At 38.0% G+C, this 24,124-nt stretch overlaps 1 protein-coding gene across 4 annotated transcripts in view; it reads right to left on the reverse strand.

Annotated features, from left to right (window-relative positions):
- The window catches only part of TBC1D5 (TBC1 domain family member 5), a 450,518-nt gene that overhangs the window by 415,397 nt on the left and 10,997 nt on the right, over positions 1–24,124 (reverse strand). For 2 of the 4 annotated variants that reach the window (XM_036332712.1, XM_036332710.1), the window contains exon 1: positions 19,112–19,204. The exons of the other annotated variants lie outside the window; for them this stretch is intronic. The gene's annotated coding sequence lies outside the window, so the exon portion shown is untranslated. Of the gene's footprint in view, positions 1–19,111; positions 19,205–24,124 lie in introns of those variants that run through there. 4 annotated transcript variants of the gene reach the window in all.

Genomic DNA, 24,124 nt, shown 5'->3' on the forward strand with positions numbered 1-24,124 from the left:
TCCTGAAAGAATATTTGTGATAATTAGTAAAAGCACTTGAGACAAGTTTCAGCATTATAATTATCAAAGAGTTCCAGAAATTATGTATTATTCCAAGTATTTTCTTTTCAATACCAAGTCATCTCTGTCTAGTCTCTAAGTAGGTTTTGGTTTCAACCTGAATCTACAATCTATCATGACACAATGCATGTTTCTTTATATTTGACCTACCACCTTACTACATAGAGCATTAAATAATGATATCCTTAATCAGACACAATTATGTCATATCCTTCCCCAGCCAAAAAGAAAATTTAAATAACAATATTATCCTACATAATAAAAGCTTAACATGCTAAATGCCCGATTGACCAGTCGACATTCAACCAAAGTGTAATATGCTAATTATATGCTAAGGCTGCTCAACCCCTTGCTATGATGTGCACTGACCATCAGGGGGCAGACAGTCGACCAGTCGCTATGACATGTACTGACCACCAGAGGGCAGACACTCCCACTGGTAGGTTAGCTTACTGCTGGGGTACGGCTGATTGGGACTGAGCAAGACGGGCCGGACACACCCTGGAGCCCTCCTGCAGTCCCACCCCAGCTGGCCAACCTCCCACGAATTTCCCTGGCCCCGATCATGCACGGGAGGGTCTGCACCTTCTAGCAATCCGGGACCCCCTTGGGGGATGTCAGAGAGCCAGGTTTGGCCCGATCCTGCAGGCCAGACCAACGGACCCCACTGGTGCATGAATTAGTGCACAGGCCCTCTAGTCTATATAATAAAAGTCTAAACGACCGTTACAGCGGAACGACCAGAACGACCAGTTGCTATGATACACACTGACCACCAGGGGGCAGACACTCAATGCAGGAGCTGCCCCGTGGTGGTCAGTGCGCTCCCAAAGGGGGAGCGCCACTCAGCCAGAACCCGGGCTCACGGCTGGTGAGCGCAGTGGTGGTAGCGGGAGCCTCTCCCACCTCCACGGCAGTGCTAAGGAGCAGCGAGCCAAAGGGTAAGGAGCGAGCAGGCGGACAGTAAGGAGCAAGGGGTCCTGGACTGTGAGAGGGCGCAGGCTGGGCTGAGGTCCCCCCACCCCCCAGTGCACAAATCTTGTGCACTGGGCCTTTAGTAATGACATAAGAGAATAAGAAACAAAGGGAGAGATTTTCTCCCATGTAACTGTCCAGAGGTAAACAATCAAAGGCTGGTGTGGCAGCTCCAATATCAGGAGCCAAAGTTTCTTCTAATCTTTTGCTGTACCACATACTGTTCTATCAAAGTCGGCTCATATTCCAAGAAGACCATGAGAACTCCAGCTAACACAGCCACATTGCAGGCAGCAGAAAAAGAAAGGGGAAAGAAAGGCCCACCCTGCTCACTTCTCTTATATTTCAGCTTACAGAGTAGAAACCACAACATGGTGTTTTGGCCACACTTAACCACTTGGAAGGATAGGAATTGAGGTCTCTAACATTAATAATAATGCCCAGACATAGAATTAGGGTTATTTTTACTAAGAAAGACAAGTAGAATAAATTTTGCAGGGTAAAATATAAGAGCCAGACTGCAACAGGGGCTACAACTCTTCAGAGAAAATGTACTCAAAATTTTTCATTAGAGTGTTCACTGTCAATTATATGTATATGTACATACATGTGTGTGTTTATATTTTATGTAACACATATATGAAAGAAAAACCTAAATGTTTAACAATATGCTTAAATAAATTTGGGGGTAAACTCAGAATAGAATGCTATGTAGTCATTTAATGTCATTTTTAAGAATTTTACTGATAATAAGAAATATTCTTAACATTAAATGAAAAAGAACAGGCTATGAAACATTTCATATAAAATAACCCATTTTATATAAATATACATATATACAACACATACATATGGAGAAATGCTCATAATATTAAATGAAAAAGGACAGACCATATAACATTTCATATAAAAATAACCCATTTAATATATATGTGCATCCATGCAAACACACATATATACACTGAGTGGCCAGATTATTATGACCACCCCATCAGTACTTTGTTGGGCCACCTTTTGCCTTCAATACTGCGGCGATTCTTCTTGGCATTGACTCCACGAAATGTTGAAAGGTGATGCGAGGAATCTGACACCATGCCTGAAGAATAGCACTGTCCAGTTCTGTGAGATTTGATGGTTGTAGAACCAACTGCCTGAAGGCTCTTTTAACTTCGTCCCACAAATGCTCAATTGGGTTGAGATCTGGTGATTGTGGGGGCCACCTAAGCAAGGTAAAGTCTCCCTCATGTTCTTGAAACCACTCCTGCACAATACGAGCACCGTGGCATAGCGCATTGTCTTGCTGGAAGAAGCCATCTCCATTGGGATATGCCATCAACATGATAGGATGAACTTGATCAGCAACGATACTTAGGTATGTTGTGCTATTCAGATGTTGTTCCACACAAATTAAAGGGCCCAAATCAGGCCAGGAAAACATGTCCCAAACCATAACACTGCCCCCACCAGCTTGAAGGGTTGTATTCATGCATGTGGGGTGCATGCTTTCATGCTGTTTCCGCCAAATTCTCACGCTGCCATCTGCATGATGCAACTGGAAACGTGAATCATCGGACCACATGACTTTATTTCCAATGCTCGACTGTCCAATCCTTGTGTTCCTGTGCGAATTGGAGACGTTTTATCTTGGTAATTGCAGACAGCAAAGGTGTTCGAACAGGCCTTTGGCTGTTTTGCTGATACTCGCTCCATGGCTCTGAGCGCCAACAATCATCCCACATTCAAAGGCTGTTAAATCGCGTTGTTTACCCATATCTTCAGAAAAAAATCACTTCTACTGTCATGGTAAACAACCTGCTTCCCTATTTATAATGGTCTGGCCCTCTAGCAACTTCAGCGTGAAATTATAGCTAATTTGCCTACAGAGGTCAGGTGGTCATAATAATCTGGCCACTCAATGTATATACATACAGTATATATTTACACATACATCATTTCTATATATAGAGAGAAAGACTAAGACCACCTAAAAATCAAGATAATAGAATTGACCTAAATTAAAACAGTGGTTTTAGGCTTTGGGATCTATAACTACCTTTCACGTTCCCTATACTTTTCATTACTTTCTACTTTTTCTATAATAAAGACATATTAAGCTTATGATTATTTTTCATGAAAATTTGGCCTAGATGAGGAGCACCTTATAAAAAGTAGTTAAATTCAAGCTGCAATTTATATTATTACTTAGAATTTGCTGATAATTTTTTAAAGGAAGAAAATCTATAACTGAGTTTTATCTTTCCCAACTGGCACAAAAAAATACATGTTTCTTTTTAGTTGGTAAGAAGAATCTAACCTCTCTATTCTGAACTTCTTTTCAACTTACTAATATTCAGATATCACATCTGTCAGCTTTACACAAGTCACTCCTAACCAGATGCTACAATCCATCATTCCTAACAATTTACCTCAACATATTGATTACTTTGCTCATCTCACTCTGTAGAACTAATCATTCCTACTTCATGCTTCTACAAATCCTTCCATTTTCTGTATTTTTCAGTCTATTTTTTAATTCTACTCCTCTGCACATTTTTCTGTTTACTTATATAACAAATACAGCTAACAGAAATTACATCCTTCTTATCTTTATGACTACCTTATGCTATCTTAAATTTTCCACTATTATTGGGTATACATACTACCATTACATTGGTATTAACTCTATTATCTGCAAGCCTCATGATTATCATTAGTAGAATGTTAGAATTTAGAATGCCTCAAAGTTCTTCACATTTTCTAGAATGATTCCATTTTCCAAACCCCCATTACTACCACATAAAAGTGGAAAAATAAGGAAAAGAGCAAGCAACTGATATATTTGAAACTACTAACAAGTGTATAGGGTTGACCAAAAATAGCAAGCAAACAAAAAAGTAAAATACATCTAGAACTTGGGAAAATCAGACATGTGCACGTGCGACACACAAACAAAACACACACACAGGGCAGAGAAGGAAGAAAGAAATGCACAAGCAAATGTAGTAAGTGGAAAATGTACAATCCAGACAGTATGGACGACTGAAAATCCAGAAGATAAAACCACAGGCAGAGATAATCAAGCAAGGATCTTCAATGGAGACCAGATTCACACAGTTCTAAAACAGTAGTTCTCAACCATTGAAGATATTTCTCCCCACCCCCCCAAAAAAGGATGTGTGGCAATGTCTGGTGTAGCAAATAGAAGATACTATTTGCATCTAGTGGATAGAGGACAGGGATAACATCCTACAATGCATAGGACAGCACCCCAACAAAAATGAATTACTCAGCCCAAAATGTCAATGGTACTAGAAGGAACTGTTGGAGTCCACAAAAGAGGCAGCACTTAACCAGGATGAAATATGAGTGAAAGAATAGTGGCTATAATACAAGTGTAATAAATCATAATAGGGCTAGTGAAAGAATAGCAGGAAATAAGACTAATAGACATAACTACATAACTGAGTGCATACTGTGATGGGTTTACACTAGGCATCTGATAGACCAAAGAGATAAAGAAAAACAGTTTATTATAATAACAAATATAAGAGAACTGAGGCACAAAATAGCAACATATTTGCTAAAAATGAAGTATAGACAGATGGAAACACTGATTTCCAGCACTATGAGAGTCTAGATACCTTAATACTGTTAGATACAATTTTTAAATTTTAGTGAGAAAAATCTGCTTTAATGAATTGCTTAGATAGCAGGAAAGTACAGTCTCCTCATAAGCTATGAACAAAACAAAGTAGAATAAGCAAACCCAGAAACCAAATTTTGTCCTGAGAATAAGTGCCTAGCACTGGCAAAACTGGGCTTACCTTTTGATGGCTACACAAGGCTCCGGAAATAGACTCTAAAAAGTCTACTAAAAGGAAACGCACCTACATCATGTTAACAGCGAAAAAGTGCCAAAAAGATCTTTCTCCTATTACCTGTTTATAATCATACTTACCCCTCACCTCCACCATTCCTAACCCCTGGCAACCTCTAATCTGTGTGATCCATCCCTATGATTTTGTGCTTTCAGGAATGTTTCATCAATTCTCTTGACACTTAATCACAAAGGGAAGCCACCGCAAAGGTTCTTATACTAAATTCATGCTATGTATATAATCCAATAAGTCTCCTATGAAGATGTCATTAAAAGTGCTCTTAAACTGTTAGTGCCACAGGTATCTGTGGAAAGCACAGGCAAACTCTTGGTGAAAGAAAATAATTTCAAACCAGACCTCAAAATGTCCAACAACTTTCAAAAAACTCATCTCAAATGAAAAAAAAAAAATGAAGTCAGGATATCAGACACAATGAATGACAGCCGATACAAACATGAGACAAATTAGAGTGCAGATTCCTCAATTATTGGAAAGATTGTACAATAAGGATGTTTTGAGCAATAGAAATGCTTAAAATATACATATATGTATGGATTAATATGTATGAGTTATATTGAAATGAACCAGATTCCAAATTCCATTAACTGTCCTTTCAATGTGAGGTAAGCTATACTTTAAACAAAACTTCAAGAAATAAAAAACACTGGTAAAATGTTAGATTCACTGTATAGTCAATATGAAGAATTAGTAAGTGGAAAGAAAGACTCTTAAAACTTATCCAAAATGCAGTTAAGAGAGACAAAGAACGAAAACGTAAAAGCAGTTAAGAGATACAAAAAAATAGAATGAGGAGGTCTAACAAAACACTGCTGAAACTATCTGAAATGAAGAGCCCTTTTTTAAATTGTCAATCCACTGCAGAAAAAAAGTCTGTAAAATGTAATAAAAGTGAATTTCTTTTTTTATAAACCATGTCCTTAGATGTCATGGTAATAATATCAAGTTGCTACAAAAAGTTTCTAAATGCTTGCTTTGAATTTCTGTCCTTAACTCATTACAGACCAATAAAGTCAGTTTGTAGATCAGCACTAATCTGAAGACCACACTTTGAGTAGCAATGATCTAAAATATAAATAGATCAACATTAGAAAAGAATGTTTAAAAGACTGTATAGGTAATATTTGAATAGATAATAGCTGAAACGTTCCTAATACAAGGCGCAGACAGTCTAACAAGCAAGAAAACATCCACCACAACTATTGCAACACAATCCCAGATCAGCATTTTCTGTCATTTTAGAACTTGAACTGGATGACTGTAAATAAATAACATACAGCCAAGTGGACTTAGTAAAGAAAGTTAGTAGAGACCAAGCTTCAAGAGCTAATGATCTCCACTCCCAGTGGATTGGAAACACTGCTCACACAGCCAAAACTGTGTTTAGTCTATTTTCTAATGTGTAACTTTGTAAAACAAAAAATTACAATTTTGAACTAGCAGAGGCTGAATATATTTTGAGTTATATTGAAATGAACCAGATTCCAATTCCATTAACTGTCCTTTCAATGTGAGGTAAGCTATACTTTACTTATCAACTCATCTAAGCCAGTGATTTTCAACCTTTTTCATCTCATGGCACACATAAACTAATTACTAAAATTCTGTGGCACGCCAAAAAGTTAAGATGTTTTTTGCCGATCTGACCAAAAAAAAAAAATAGGTATAATTTTTATTCATTCACACAAGACTGTTGTATTGGCTGTTGTCATTTTTTTATTTGACAATCTAAGGGAAAAGAGGCCAGAGCCCCTGACTAAATAGTTAGGTATTGCATGTTTTAAAAATCCCTGTGGCACACTGGTTGAAAATAGCTACTCTAAAAGCAGAACAAATTCTTTTATTTCTAAATGCAGACCATTTAAAAGACCATGTTCAGATATCTAGCGAAAGCAAAGGTATATTCACCAAACCTACTTGGCAAAACAAATTATGGCATCACAATAACTTTATGGGATGCAGGTTTTACAACAGAACAAATATAATTATGGCTAAAAGCTTGGAAAATGAAAGAGCATGGTGAAAAACATCAAAAAATATACCAAAAAAATATGTAAACTTATGTAACAATATAAAAAGATATCCAAAATCTAATCAACTGCTGCTTCTTAGCATCATACCCCCTGTCTATCATATGATATTGAAAGGACAATCACTAGGCATACATAGCAAATAAACTAAATGAAATGATCATTTAACCTACCTAAAGCAGTGTTGCCAAATTCAAATGATTTACCAAGATTTAAAAAGTTTTACTTGCTCATTTAATCTTCATAAGATTCATATGTTGCTACCTCTAAGGATATGGAAAAGGAACTTAAATAGAGAGGAAAAACTGGGCTGAGCAATTTATACTTCCATCAGCTAAAAATAAATAACAGCTGAGCAAGGCAAAAATTGACATACATACGTAACGATGAAGAATCAAAAGTTCAAGCCATTTTTAAAAGCTCGGGGGCAAGTCCTTAAATAAGTGAAATTCTTCTCCAAACTACTCCATAGCTACATTGATTCAAAGTTAATGCCTGAGCAGATAAAAGACACAAAACATCTTAACTTGCTGGCTTAAAACAAAGATGGATGTAAGCTGGAAATTTATGGTTAAATTTGAAGGGGGGGGTCAAGACATTATTTTAGCCAGATACATGGTATACTATGAGAATATGAGGCCTTATAATTTTAAATTTTGACAGCCCAAGTTTAATTAACCACCAATCCATTCCAAAAGGGAGCCTTTTGAGTTTTTACCCAAAGTTATAATCACATTTGTATGTATTCTTCTTAGCTGCTGCAAGTCTTCTTTGTGGAGAGAAAAATGCAGGCTTTAAAAAGATGCCTACATAGTTATATTTCAAGACCCAAGGGGAAAAAAGATACCTACATATATACACGCATTCATATATAGAAAAAATTCCCACAATTGTAAATTTTTCACTGGTACTTCCTGATTTCTACTTAAAACATGAAAGTGAATAAACAAGTTTTTAAGTAAGATACCACTAACTTTAAAAATTAATGTACTTTTAAAATATATGTTTAAGTAAAAACGAACTGCAAAGTTTTCTTATTCCATCCATAATTTAAAAAAACCACAAAGCCAAAATTCTTTATCATAAACATTTGAAAATAGCTTAAAATTGCAGAGAGAAGTCTAGTAGTTCACCTCTGTATTTGTCAAAAGAGGAGTTTCATTTATTAAAGGGAAACTCTAATAACTAAAATCACTGATATCTGAAGATTAATGTCTTAAGTCAGAGAATCATAAGCTTTCCCACAAAAACACCCCTAATAAATGCTCCAGGAGACAATGAACACATACATATATAAGTCAGGGAATAGGACATAAAATTGCCAATAGTAATCATTAATTTTCTTTGGCACTGAGTATTATTTTAAAATAATTATATTAATTTGTCCCATTCCGTATGATCTCACTAAAATTCAATCTGAAAATAATGTAGCATGATTATATTAGTTCCTCACGTAACAGTGCTAAAAAGGGTCTTGCCCTTCTGCTCACACCAGACCTTCAGGCCTTTGTTGGAGGAGCACACATTTTATACCTGAAGGAAAACTAATTTAATTAGTTTCTAGGTTTAATCAGCTATTCTTTTCCATCAACATTGAACACACCAAAAATCAACTCTACCTTTACACAAACACACACATAAACACAGTACACCATTAGTAAGCTGTTACTTTGAAACTTTTTAACATGTATTTCTTGAATAGTTCATCCTTAACATTTATTACATACTGTATTACAGAAAAATAATTGGTAACCATGTTATAGACAACTCTTTCAGCAATTAAGGATTAACTCTAGTACTAAATTGCAAATATTAGCAAGAAAATCAAATGGAGACAGTGCAGGCCTTGTTCTCACCTAATTAGGAAAATTATCTAAAAAGGTTATATGACATTTCAAACTCCATATAGTTAAGGAGTCGAGCTATTTATAATTATACATTTGAGCTTAAATTATCTTAAATTAAACTGAATTATTCTGAATTTAAATTATCTTTATGAATTTTATAACTGAGCCATTTTTGTAATTTGTATAAAATTAAAAAATTATATCTAATCTAAAATTTAAGAACTGCAGTTTTTCAATAAAGTCATTCATTTTCAGTCACCTTTTGAATTGGATTGACATCTACATATAAAGAGATACAGGTTATTATTTTTGCATTTAAGTTCTTTCTAACAAAGGTAAATAAAAATCATTAACTTAAAGGTTATTTTAAGTTTTTAAATGGAAATTAGTGGGTTTTCTAAACTTTGGGATAATTTTTGGTAAATGCATTTTGTTTAAAAATTACAGACTTCTAGATAAATATAAATGCAATTTTAATTTAATTTGAGATAATTAAATTCAAAGAAATCGTAAGTAGTTATAATAACTTTTAATTACACTGTATTTGAGACACTTATTTTTATATCACTAAGAAAAAAATTATAGGTCAGACACTATCTTCACTTTATTTTATTGTCAATGTATTTTATCAAAAACAGATCTTTGTGTTCTAAAAAGAATCTATTAGCTATAATACTGTATCGATTTTTCTCTTTAAGAACATTTATAAAAATTTTCACAGTTAAGTGTAACTTATTTAGAAATGTTAGTTAAAACTTGAAAGTACATTTTATAAGTTCCTAGAAGCACTTACATACCTTAATTTAATTTCCAAAATAGTTACTGAAAAAATTAAACTACTATACTCAAAGACTTTTAAAACAACAATAAGAAAATCTATGCAACAAAATGTTTAAGTAGGAGAAATATTTCATTTTTCTGTTGAAGGCCCAATTATTCCTATATATTCTAATACGCATAATCAGGTAAAACCAAAGAGACAGGTTGGAGTTCTTTATGATGGCTATCACTTTTGTGAATTAAGTACAAATTTAGTGGTCAAGGACAGTCGGTGGAGCTTCTCCACAACTATACATGTAAACTAAACAAGAAATACATAAAAAACAGTTACACACCTCTCTGTAAGAAGCCAAGCTAACTTCCTTGACAGGAAGAATTGAAAACAGCAAGTGCATGCTCTACTAAGAACTATGAAATCTGAATGGCGATGAAGCTGTAGAATTCATAGGTGAGCTGTTTTTTGAGAAATTTTACAACTATAAAAGAAATAAATAATATTAGATTACCACTAGACCTGTCCAACAAGTAATGCTAAAAGGAGTCCGTAAGGCTAAATGAAAAAAAACACACAAAAAAACCTACAAAGTAACTCAAAACCATATGAAGAAATAAAGATCTCCAGTAAAGATAAATTCATGGAAAACATAAAGGCCACTATTATACTTTTGATTTGTAACCTCATTTTTCATTTAAGAAATTATAACTCTGTTACTGACATACAATGTATAAAGATGTAATTTGTAACAAGACAACATAAAAGATAGGAGAACTGAGGTATTTCAGGGGCAGAAATTTGTAAGCTGTTGCAGTTAAGTTGGTATCCATTTCAACTACATTATTATAAATTTTAAATGTTAAGCCATCCTAATGGTAACCACACAAAAAAAATCTAAAACTATACACAAAAAGAAATGTGGAAGGAATTAAAATGATTGACTACAAAGTTTAATTAAACACAAAAAAGACAGTGATAGAGAAAATGAGGGTCAAAAGGTATAAGACACACAGAAAACAAAAAAACAAAATGGCAGGTGCTTCCTTATCAGTAATTACTATAATGTCAATGGAGAACAGCCAACAGAATTAAAGAAAAACCGATTCTACCAGTATAATAGTTGAAAACTTCAATCTCCTACTTTCAATAATGGAAAGAACATCTAGAAAGAAGATCAGTAACACAAAATAAGTCTCAATAATTTAAAAAGACTAAAATCATACAAAGTATATTTTCTAACCACAAGAAATAAAGCTAGACATCAATAACAAAAGGAAATTTGTTGAAAGTAATAGTCTTAAACAACCAATTGGTAAAAGTAGAAATCACAAGGGAAATCAGAAATTAGAGATGAATGGAAACAAATGAGACATATCAAAATTTATGGGATTCAGTGAAGACAGTTCTCAGATGGATATTTATAGCTGCAAATGCCTACATTAAAAAGAAGAAAGATACAAATCAATAACCTAACTTTACATCTTAAGGACCGAGAAAAAGAGCAAACTAAACCCAAAGCTATCAGAAGGAAGAAAAAAAATAATCAAGATCAGAGATAAACACAATAGAGGATCAACAAAACCAAAAGTTGTTCTTTTAGAATATCAATAAAATGGACAAAACTTTAGCTAGAAAAAAAAAGAAAAAGAAGACACAAATAACTAAAAGCTTAAATAAAAGTGGAAACATTGCTATAGACCTTAGAGAAATGAAAAGTATTGTTAATAAAATACTGTGAACCAACTGAAGGCCAACAAATTAGTTAACCTAGATGAATGGACAAATTCCTAGAAATACAAATTACCCAAAATAACTCAAGAAGAAATACAAAAAATTTCAATGACTTAAACTACTAAAGAGATTGAATTCGTAACCAAAACCTCCCAAAGAAAAGTCCAGGACCATATGGCTTCACCAGTGAATTATACCAAACATTTAAAGAATTAACACCCATTCTTTCCAAACTCTTCCAAAAAATTACAAAGAGGTAAATACTTAATAACCTATTTTATGCAGCCAATATTACCCTGATAAAAAGGACAAAGCATCACATGAAAGGAAAACTACAGACCAACAAAGTTGTAGCAAATGAATCCAACAGCATTTTTTAAGAGGATTATATACCATGATCTAAGTGGAATGCCAGGAATTCAACATAAGAAAATCAGTCAATGTAATACACATTAATAGAATGGAAAGGGGGGGGGGGGGCACAATCATATCAATTGATGCAGAAAATGCAGTTAACAATATCCAAATTACTCTTTCATGAAAAAATAAAAAAGTTTAGAAAACTAGGAATTAAAGGAAACTTACTCAACATAAACAGCACTCAGGAAAAATCGACAACTAGTAGGATACTCAATGATGGAAGACTGAACTCTTTTCCCCTAAGATCAGGAAAAAGAATAGAATTCCTGTTTTTACCACTACAATTTAACAATGTACTGTATGTTCTAGTCAGAGTAACTAGATCAGAAAATTAAAAAGCTTCCAAATTGGAAAAGAAGTAGTAAAACTATTTCTATTCAAAAATGAAATAAAGCCACTATAGCTAATAAAGAATTTCTACAATGCTGCAGGGTACAAAATCAACACCAAAAAGAAAAAAAAATCAGTTGTGATTCTATATAACTGCAATGAACCAAAAAGGAAATTAAGAAAGCTCTTTCATTTATAAAAGCCTCTAATAAAATACCTAGAAATACATTTAGTCAAAGAGGTCAAAGATATATACACTGAAAATTACAATAGACTGCTTAAATAAATTAAAGTCAACTTAAATAAATAAAAGACATCCCATGTTCATGGATAGAAAATTTAATATTGTTAAGATGGCAATATTACCCAAAGGGATCTACAGATTCAATGCAATTCCTATCAATTTCCAACAGACTATTTTGTAGAAATAGTAAAGCCTATGCTAAACCATACAGTTTATTTTAGGGGCGATTAAAATGTTCAAAAATCAATTGTAGTGATGGCTGTACAACTCTGAATATCATAAAGCCATTGAATTATAACTTTCAGAGAGGAAGAGTGAGATAGATAGAAACATCAATGATGAGAGAGAATTACTAATCTGCTGCCTCCTGCACATCCCCCACTGGGGATGGAGCCTGCAACCGAGGCATGTGACCTTGACTGGAATCGAATCCAGAACCCTTCAGTCCACAGGCCGAGCTTTATCTACTGAGCCAACCAACTAGGGCAAATTGTATACTTTAAAAAAAGTGGATTGTTTAGTATGTGAATTATTTCTCAAAAAAGCTATTTAAAAAATGCAGAGAGTTCTCCCTCACTCTGATATTCTATCTTTACTCTCTTACTCTCTTCATAGATTCCAACCCCTAAAATGAATTAAATTATACTCTTGTCTAGCTGATATCTCCTAAATATTTGTCATCAGCCTTGACTTTCCTCCTTCCAGACCTGAACTTCCTCACTTCCCTGCTACATGCATGACAGAAGCTGTCACAACAGTCCCAAAGTTCAAATGTGTTTTCCTACTGCAGTATACATTGTCGCAGCAAACTGGTCCTAGTCCCACATCTATCCTATCTAATAAAAGAGAAACATGGTAATTAGCCGTACATCCGCTACCCTTCCCACTGGCTAATCACGGCGAAATGCAAATTAAGTGCAAGCCAAGATGGCGGCCAGCAGCCAGGCAGCTTGAAACTAACATGAGGCTTGCTTGCTTCAGTGACGGAGGACTCCAACGTTCCCCGCCTGCCTTGCCGGCCTCTGAGCTTGCAGTTTGAAACATTGTTACAAATATAGAAGCTAAACAAAACTCCAGAAACCTGCTTTTAGCCAGCCGGGATCTCAGAGCTAGAGTTGATACAGTGTTTCAATTATAGAACCCAAACAAACCAGATACCTGCTTTCAGCAGCAGAGGCCTCAGAGCTGGAGCCAGAGCCAAAGCTGGCCCAGAATTAAAAAAAAGAAAAAAAGGAGCAGTTGGAAACTTCAGTCACCCACCAGCCTGAAAACAGCCCTCAGCTCCTCACCCAGACTGGCCAGGCACCCCAGTGGGGACCCCTACCCTGAAGGATGTGTGAACAGCTGCGAACAGCCATCATCCCCTCATCCAGGCTGGCCAGGCACCCCAGTGGGGACCCCCACCCTGATCCAGGACACCCTTCAGGGCAAACCAGCCAGCCCCCACCCATGCACCAGGCCTCTATTCTATATAGTAAAAGGGTAATATGCCTCCCAGCACCAGGATCAGCGGAGCCGAGAGGCCTCCCAGCACCAGGATCAGCGTGACAGGGGGCAGCGCCCAAACCCCCTGATCGCCCTGCGGCTCTGTGTGTGACAGGGGGTGGGGCCACTACCTCCCTATCCGCCCTGCTCTGCTCGTGACAGGGGAAGGCGCCCCAATCCCCTGATCAGCCCTGCTCTGTGCCTGATAGGGGGGAGCTCCCCAACCCCCTGATCACCCTGCGGCTCTGTGTGTGACAGGGTGTGGCGCACTAACCACCCCCCCCCCCCACGGGCCCTGCTCTGTGTGTGATGGGGTAGAGCCATAACCTCCCCATCGGCCCTGCCCTGAGTGTGACAGTGGCGGCGCCCCAACCCCCTGATTGGTCCTGCTCTGTGGGTGATAGAGGGCGGCGCCCCAACCCCCTGATCCGCCCTTCTCTGTGTGTGACAAGGGGCAGTGCCCCAACTTGCCTATCGGCACTACTCTGTGAGTGACAGGGGGGAGCTCCTCAACCCCCTAATCGGCCCTGCTCTGTGCGTGACAGGGGGGAGCTCCCCAATCCCCTGATGGGCCCTGCTCTGTGCGTGACAGGGGGGAGCTCCCCAACCCCCTGATGGGCCCTGCTCTGTGCGTGACAGGGTACGGAGCCCCAATGCCCCTGATGGGCCCTGCTCTGTGCGTGACAGGGGGTGGCGCCGCAACCTCCCCATCGACCCTGCCTTGAGTGTGACAGGGGGCGGTGCCCCAACCCCCCAATCGGCCCTACCCTGAGCGTGACTGAGGGTGGCATCGCAACCTCCCGATCCGCCCTGCTCTGTGCATGACAGGGGGCGGCGCCCCAACTCCCCAATCGGCCCTGCTCTGAGCCCGACCAGGGGCTGCTCCTAGGGATTGGGCTTGCCTTCTGCCACCCGGGAGCAGGCCTAAGCCAGCAGGTCATTATCTTCTGAGGGGTCCCAGACTGCGAGAGAGCACAGGCCGGGCTGAGGGACCACCCCCTCCCTCCCGAGTGCACAAATTTTTGTGCACCGGGCCTCTAGTATATATATAAAAGCCTAAGCGACCGTTACGACCAGACGACCGGATGACTGACTGGTAGCTATGACATGCACTGACCACCAGGGGCCAGACGCTCAATGCAGGAGGTGCCCCCTGGTGGTCAGTGCGCTCCCACAGGCAACATCCCATGGCCAGCCAACCTCCCGCAGTCCCTCCCTCCGGCCAGCCCCAATCAGGACTGGGCGAGAGACATTGCTGATCGGTCCCAATCACCAGCCAGGCCGAGAGACCCCTCCTGTGAACGAATTCATACACCGGGCCTCTAGTCTATAATAATAAAAGCGTAACATTATTAGACCAGACAGCCTAACGACCTTCTGGACGTCCTTCTGGACGAAGCCGCTACAGCAGGGGCCAGGGAAGAGGCAGTTAGGGGTGATCAGGCAGGCAGGTGAGCAGTTAGGGGCAATCAGGCAGGCAGGCGAGTAGTTAGGAGCCAGCGGTCCCAGACTGTGAGAGGGATGTCTGACTGCCGGTTTAGGCCCGATCCCGGCAGCTGAACATCCCCCGAAGGGTCCTGGATTGCGAGAGGGTACAGGCTGGGCTGAGGGACCTCCCCATACCCCCCCATGCACAAATTCCGTGCACCAGGCCTCTGGTTCTACATAATAAAAGCCTAATATGCTAAGTGTCCAGTCATCCAGTTGGCCATTCAACCAATCAAAGCATAATATGCTAATGATATGCTAAGGCCACTCAACTGTTTGCTATGACATACACTGACCACCAGGGGGCAGACACTCCAACCAGTAAGTTAGCTTGCTGCTGGGGTCCAGTTGATCGGGACTGAGCGAGACAGGCCAGACACTCCCTGGAACCCTCCTGCAGTCCCTGCCCAGCTGGCCAACCCCCCATGTCCCTCTCCGGTCCCAATAGTGCACCGGTGGGGTCCCTCAGCCTGGCCTGCCTCCTCTCGCTATCTGGGACCCCTCGGGAGATGTCACAGAGCCGGTTTTGGCCCGATGGCGGAACAACCAGTCGCTATGACATGCACTGACCACCAGGGTCAGATGCTCAACCCAGGAGCTGCCCCTTGGTGGTCAGTGCGCTCCCACAGGGGAAGTGCTACTCAGCCAGAGCTGGCCTCACTGCTGGCAAGTGCAGCGGTGGTGGCAGGAGCCTCTCCCACCTCCGCAGCACTGCCAAGGACATCTGACTGATGGCTTAGGCGCGCTCCCGGGAGGCTCCCGGACTATAAAAGGGTGCAGGCCAGGCTGAGGGACCAAGCCCCACTTCCCCGAGTGCACAAATTTCATACACTGGGCCTCTAGTAATAGTAACTCTGGTATCTAGCCCTCACTACTACCTACTCCACCTCCCACATTCAGTCACAACAATTCCTGTCAGTTCTACCTCCTTCCATAACATCTTTCCTTCTTTTCCTTTCAGCTAAACAAGTCATTAATTCAAAACATCACAATTTCCTTTTCTTCAATCCCCCTTCTAGCATTATATTCCCAAATAGGGTCAAGAAATTCAATGTAATATGTACCATACTTCCCCTTCTCAAAACCCCTCAGTAGCTGCCCACCTTCTACAGAATAAAATTCCACCTCTCCACAGCTTCATCTTCAAAATCTTCTATAAAGTGGATTCAACCCACCTACCTAATGTCACTTCTTATGTTATTCTTGAGCCCTAAATGACAACCTCCCAAAAGCACTTATCATTCCTTTAGCACACCAAGGCTTTCTCACCCAGGTGCTTTTTCTTAGCATTTTCTCCACTTAACTAAATTCCTCATCCTCGGAGAGCTATGCTCCTTTATTATTCTCTCAAAATATAATTTTCCTCAAGTCTGAGATGCCATCAAATTGTAAGACATGTGCCAATTTTAGAAACATTGAAATGAGTAAAAAATATATGCCTTTGAGTAAAATATAGTAAATATCTTCTTCCTCTACATTCCCTCAATATAGTATTTGTGTCTCTCTTTAACTTATTTCTTAGGCCTTGGATTATGACTTAATGTCTGTAGAGCAGAGGCTCCTTAAGGACAAAAACTCTGTCTTGCTCATTTATGATACAGTAGAAATCCCACTAGAGAATGAGTAAGACAACCCAGATGAGATTTTGTAAAGAAAGAAAGAAAATAGCACTAATAATAACATCAATCTCATATTTATTATCAGAATAAATTAGAAATATACATTAAAATCAATGTGTAAAGTGAATCTTATTCAAATGCAGGATTTTGGTATTTTAAAAGATATATTTACTAAAATTAAATGTCACACTGCAAATCTGTCATTCTTCAATATCAGAAACTACATTAAGGAATACAGGAAATTTTTCTCAAGGAAATTTCTACAGGAAATGACTGCACCCCATGACATTTCAGGAACACAGCAGTCACTGGCTGCAGGAGAGCAAAGCACCCTGCCAGCACTCCTGAGCGCTCTAGATCATAACTGCTGATTCCCATGCCTGCTTCTGGAGAGCATGGTCTCTGACCCTAGAAGAGGGATTCTCAGAGAACAAGTAACAATATAGAGAGAGGCATGTGTAATGTGAAAACAAAATACATCAAAGTGCGGCATGGATAGAAGGCACTTAGATGAAATGAATGACTCTAAGACATAAAGACACTCTGAAAGCTTATGTCCACCCTCTATTACCTGGGCTAGTCTAATATCCTCTTACTAGGTCTCCTACCTCTAGACAACACCCTCATCTTCCACATTTATGGAAAAGCACAGCCAAAACAAAAGTAATCAGGCCACTCCACTACACCTTCAATAACTCCCGATAAGTTTGCGAAGAAAAATAACCTGGCCTCTTCCTGGCTCCCAGCCCCATTTAATGAGCCAAACTTGATGCTTCAGCTCTAGCAACAGTGATTAAAATTTCTTATAAATGCTTTAAGCTCTTTTAGGTTTTTGAACCTTTGCTCAAGCTTTTCCTTCCAGAATTGCCCCTTCCACTTCTCTTTATCAATCTTTTAAAGCTTAGCTCACATTTTCCAACTCCTGAAAGTATTCCATCAACTACAAGACTGGGTTAACTGCTCCTTTCTTGAGTTCCTACAAAAACATGTCCCCTTCTCTAACTTATCAAACATTCTATTAAAATTTTAAAATTGAGAGTCCTTTAAAAAATAATAATACAGTCTTCCAATAGACCGTATCACAAGACCAAAAAACCAAGTGTTTTCAACTTTGTAGTCATTTACCTAATATAGTGCCACTCAGTAAATGTTTTAACTGAACTGAGATGCTGATTTTAATATTGGTTTTTAAGGAGTATCCATTGTGCAAAAAGAAGAATCAAGAGGCTTTTTTGGTTGTCTATTTATTTGTTTGGGGGTATTTCAAGAGAAGTCTTCTTTCTGGCTAATGCTACACAAGTGCACAGGTATATTAATTAATACTAGAGACCCAGTGCACGAAATTCGTGCACAGGTAGGGTCCCTAGGTCTGGCCAGCAATCAGGGCCGATTGGGGCCTTCCATCCTCAGGCTTCCGGCTGCCGGCCAGGGCCTTCCCTCGTTCCGCGCCGCCCCCTGGTAGCCAGCACACATCATAGCGAGTGGTTGAACTCCCAGTCAAACTCCCAAGGGGACAATTTGCATATTAGCCTTTTATTATATAGCAGTGGTTCTCAACCTTCCTAATGCCACGACCCTTTAATACAGTTCCTCATGTTGTGGTGACCCCCAATTTCATTGTTACAAATTGAACATAATTAAAGCATAGTGATTAATCACAAAAACAATATGTAATTACATATGTGTTTTCCGATGGTCTTAGGTGACCCCTGTGAAAGGGTCATTCGACCCCCAAAGGGGTCGCGACCCACAGGTTGAGAACCACTGTTATATAGGATTACACACTAGCAACATAGTTGTTGAGCTAGTCGACTAAATGTTTTCAGATGCATTTTCCGGGCTTATCATAGGTAACTGCAATTTCCAAGCAACCTTGCCCTCTGGCTTCCAGGAAGATTTGGCTGGCGGGGAGGCACTCAGGGGTGATAGAAGGCAGAAGAGGGAGAAGTCACAGTATTTCTCTTTACTCTCCCTACTTCCTGACACATTCTTGGCAGAAGATTTATAACTCCATTTCCCTCCAGGAGTCCTGCCCTCTGAGGTCCCAGACCCCACCATGAAGTCTCAACTATGGCTCTAGCTCCTCTCCCACTCTCAGCCCTGGCTTTTGTACTCTGGTTATACCAGCTTTTCTCATCTTCCTCCAGCCCTAATGGTATCATTATTAATATTTGGTTTGTCTCATAGTCCAGTTAGCTTCTCAGCAATTACCTGTGCAACCAGTTCCTGGATTAACTTTCCTCTGATACAAGTCCTACTGTGGTTACTGTCTTCTGGATGGATCCAGGTTGATTCTGTTTTTAACTGCCATTTAAAATAGACTGAATTAGACACACCTCAGCATACTATAGTATAAAAACTTTTAATCTTGGAAAAAGCTTATTACACAAAAAATATTGTTCTGAATACAGATAAAGGGATGGGTGAAAGAACCATACATTAAATTTGTAAAAATAAAGCATATAAAATTTTATTCATACCAAAGTGTTCCTCACTACAATGAAGTCTTTCCTCAGCTGCAATGTTTGCCTGAATTAAGTCAATCACTTATAATAAAAATGTCATTTTTTAAAAACTTATTTAGTAGAGGGGAAAATTGGAAGGATTATGGGAGTTGGAGTCACTGTAGGCCAAGACATCTGTTCAAAGGGAAAAAAATGTTTAAGACCTCCTGTCACTGACTTATTCAAATCCACAAAATTCAGTCCTTTTTCAAGACAAATCCAACTACACTAATCAGTTTAAAAATATACCTTTAACCATTAATATTATTTCATAAAATTAGTCTAATAAATAATTCAGCAATCACTCACCATCCATAAAATATTTCAGAAAATGAAGATTCCAGAGCAGAAAAAAATATCTATTAGTTGTTTTTAATTTCTGAATGAACAGTATTTCTTAGCCACTGAATTAGTCGTTCTTTTTTAATATTTTTGTATTGATTTCAGAGTGGGAGAGAAAGGGATAGAAACATCAATGATGAGAGAGAATCATTGATCGGTTGCCTCCTGCACGCCCCACAATGGGGACAGGGCCTGCAAACCGCACATATGCCCTGACCGGGAATCGAAACATGACCTCCTGGTTCATAGGTCAAAGCTCAACCACTGAGCCGCACCAGTAGGCTAGTTGTTCTTGATCACAGAAAAATAGCATTAGACAATGATCCCAAAACTAAAGCAAAAGGTCAATTTAAGATTACAGACTTGAAAGACAGATATGCAAAGAAAGAGGGGCCTGAGGTTAGTAAGGACAAGCATTCCCTGAGCAGCTACACACTGCTAGGCAGTTTATATAAAGTACAGTTTACTTAAAACCTCACAGTGAGGAAATGGAAATCCAAAAAGGTTACATAGTTTTTCCAAGCTATCAACCTAACTAGCAAACAGAAGTAAGATTTGGGTTCAGTTTTGTCTGGTTCTTTCTTGTTGTCTCTGAAGCAATGTTCCCGTGAGTGATTTCAAGCTAACGATGAACCAGAGAATTACTTTAAAAAAATACAAAGGTTAAAAGGACAAGACAATCTTTAGCCAGTATTTTAAATAGTAGTTATTATTAAACACACACATTTTTGCATAAATATTTGTGTAAGTATAAAGAGAACTTTACTTAGTACCTATTATGTCAACCTCTGCAAATAAACCAATTACAAGGCCCTATCTCAAAAGCTTGTAAGTAATTACCAATTAATAAACATTTCTCACTGATTCAAAAGCTCTAAAATGAGATTAGCATCTCCAAGACACATCCAACCTACTCCCCTCACTTTGTACATGACTTATTATCATATGCTGATAGAATAGCCCTATCAGATCTTGTTGATTGATTATTCCGCCTAGTTGTCTGATTAATGTCTGAAAACTCAGTGGAAAGTGAGTTATTATCCTAGCCCCTTTGTGTAAATTTGACATTTGTTTTCTACCTGCTATGTGGTTAACAATATCCTCTATACTAGTCCTTTAAAAAAACAACAACCCCGCTCCACTGAAATAATACACCTTACATCACAGCTCGGTACATGCACTCATATAATAAGAAAAAAACTAGGTTGCTTTTGTTTTAACCTTATCAGGGTTTTTAATACTGTTATAGGATGTGAAAATATGACTGTATCTAAAAATCTTTGGTTCTGCAAAAAAGTCAAACTAGAGCATGGAAGAAATTTATCAATAAACCCTAATAAACAGACTATAATAGTAATTTCTATTCCTATAAGGAATGACTTTGATTCACATAGAATTTGATATCATGAAATAACACAAAATATAAAAAATTTAAAGATAAAAAGAAAAACAGGCTCATTCCACGTTAACCTATAATTTTTCTGATAGTACAACCACTAGTTAAAAAGAAATTACCAGCTTGTGAAATATAAACTAAAGCTCAAAATATAAAATACAAAGTCAAACGTAAACAAGAAAAAAATGTCTATGTGGGTTTTTTTACTAAGGCAAATATATCAACTTAGAAAGTATAATCTTAATGTTCTTTAAAGTTTGTGATTACAAGGGATTACTTCCAAGATCAAAAGCAGTACGGTATAGATACCAATATCCTATGACCTAACTGCATAAAAAATTGCTGCTGCTCAATTTCTGCATAACAGGTATGTCTGAAATAAGTCAAGAAAATTATAACAAGATGCTTAATAAGAAGCATTTGTGCATGTATGTATTTAGACAAACTTGTGTCACTATTTTTACCCAAATTATTTTTAAAGTATTTGATTGGAGATCAAGGAACTTCTTGAAAGATTTGAAATGCCTGATTTGTTTTCAGTAGTTGTCTCTATAACCTGAGTAAACTCAAAATCGACAAATACAACGTATTATTATAACCAACATTCTAAAAATGATGTCAAGCCTTGCCTGAATGGCTCAGTTGTTTGGAGTGTGGTCGCATGCAGCGAAAGGTTGCAGGTTCAATTCCAGTCAGGGCACATACCTAGGCTGTAGTTTTGATCCCTGGTCAGGGAGTGTATGGGAAACAACCGATAGATGTTTCTCTCTCACACTGCTTCCTCCTTCTCTTTCCCTCTTTCTCTTTCCCTTCCTCTCTCTAAAACCAATTTATAAGACTTTAAAAAATGTAAATTAAATAAATAAGAATGATGTCAAGTTGCAAAGTTATAAATTACTGAATTGTCTTCGTTATATAACTTGAGGCCCAATGCACGAAATTCGTGCAAGGGTCTTGGCCCCGGTCCCCGCCCACAGCCACTACCCACCGCCGCCATGGCCTAGGGCCTCTGCCACCTCTGCCGCAGCCCCTGCCCACTGCAGCTTTGTCCGGAAGGAAGAATGTCCAAAAGGATATCCAGTCTAATTAGCATATTACACTTTTATCATTATAGACTTTTTAAATTTTGCTATGATAATAAGAAGTGTGGTTTAAAAAATGCAATCAGCTAACATATTCCACATAGTTATCACTATTAAATGAGGTAAATGTCTGGATGTTAAATAAAGAATAACAAACTAATAATTTGTAAGGTGTACAAGTAATTCTACTTCATAAAAGATTCTAATTCATGTCTTGACTACAAACAACAAAAAGTAGAGAAAAGAAAATATAGGTCTAAATATTTTACAGATATTAGTATCTTTGATTCAAATAGCAATAGAGTGCTCTGATAGCTCGTAATTTAAATTATTGGACGCCAACAAATATATTTAACTTCTGAAAACGAAAGAATAAAGTTTTAAGTTCATACTTTATAACCGTTTTCTGAATTAAATTCCTAAAGTATTCAGGTGTAGAATATTAACTGTCATCATAAACTTCAATTTCAGGAGATAGAAATAGTGTGTGTGTGTGTGTGTGTGTGTGGTGGTGGTGGTGGTGGTGGTAGTGGTGGCTGACAATCTTTTTAACTTTCTAAAGAATGTGAAGCTACGTAACCTATATGCAGAATACACAGATGACCTAATGCAAAATTAACCACCAAGGCAACAAGTCACATTCTGACAATTTCTTAAAGTCAAAAAGTTTATCATTATTATAAGTATCTATAACTCTTCAACATTAAAAGTAACAATTTCAAATTCCTGCCCAGATTCAATTCATTTTTCTGTGTTACTCAGAAATCCAATAACAGCCACAGACCGCACTCACTGCTTTTTACAAACATTACTCTATTTCCCATGATACCTGGTAAAGTAGTCTTATTCCTATTTTACAGATGAGAAACTAAGTATCTGAAAGGGTAAGTCACATGACCAAGACTGAATTACTAAATGACAGAGCCAGACTTTAACCCAGGTCCATCTAACCAACTTTAAGATCTGTTTGCTCTTGCATCATTCTAGACTACCATTAATGGGTTAAAAAAAAAAAATTTCCCCACTATTTTTCCCCCAGAAATTTGTATTGGGGATTGGGAGATGAGAATAAAGTCATTTCCAGGAGTTATTTTTGCAAATACCAAGACACAATTTTCTCCAAATTCTTCTCGGCTTGACTTTTAATATTTCAAATACAAATATTAAAAATTACATCACTGATAGAGCAAGACTTAAAGGCACGCATTAATCATCATAAAAGATGCCCTACAACACTGAAGATTCTGAACAAAGACCAAAACTTGGAGTAATATATCAGTACAACTGTATCTCTGTTTACTAAGTATAAACACAACAATTTTCTAAGAATAGGATAACTATGTGAAGCTAAGATTTGCTTTGTTATATTAATTAGAATCCTTCATTCTAAATACTAGAACAAATCAGAAAGTATATCAACCTACACATTTACAATCAGAGAATAATATTTTACAATTCTGCCTGAAAATGTTATTATTTCATCATTATTCTTGAAATGTATTTTCACTGGGTAGAAAATATTAAGCTGGCAATTTTTTCCCCAGCCCTGTGAGATTATGAAACTACTGTTTTCTGGCTTCCATTTCTGTTCCTAGAGCAGTCAGCTATCAGTATAACTGCAATGTTTAGTTAATCTGTCTTTCGTTCTCTGCCAATTGTTAAGATATTCTTCTTGTGCTGGTGCTCTCCATGTTACTATGATGTGTATCTAGATGTGAACTTCCTTATAAATATTCTGCTTGTGGTTCTCTGAATTTCTTAAATTCATGGACTGGTATTTTTCATCAGCTCTAAGAAATTCTCAGCTATTACTTCTCCAAACATTGCCTCCTTTCTTATTATTTCTCACTTCTACAATTAGAAAACTGATGAAATACTCTCAGGCTTTCTCATTTTATGT

Source organism: Myotis myotis, unplaced genomic scaffold (assembly GCF_014108235.1).
Source record: "Myotis myotis isolate mMyoMyo1 unplaced genomic scaffold, mMyoMyo1.p scaffold_m19_p_13, whole genome shotgun sequence".
Taxonomy (NCBI): domain Eukaryota; kingdom Metazoa; phylum Chordata; class Mammalia; order Chiroptera; family Vespertilionidae; genus Myotis; species Myotis myotis.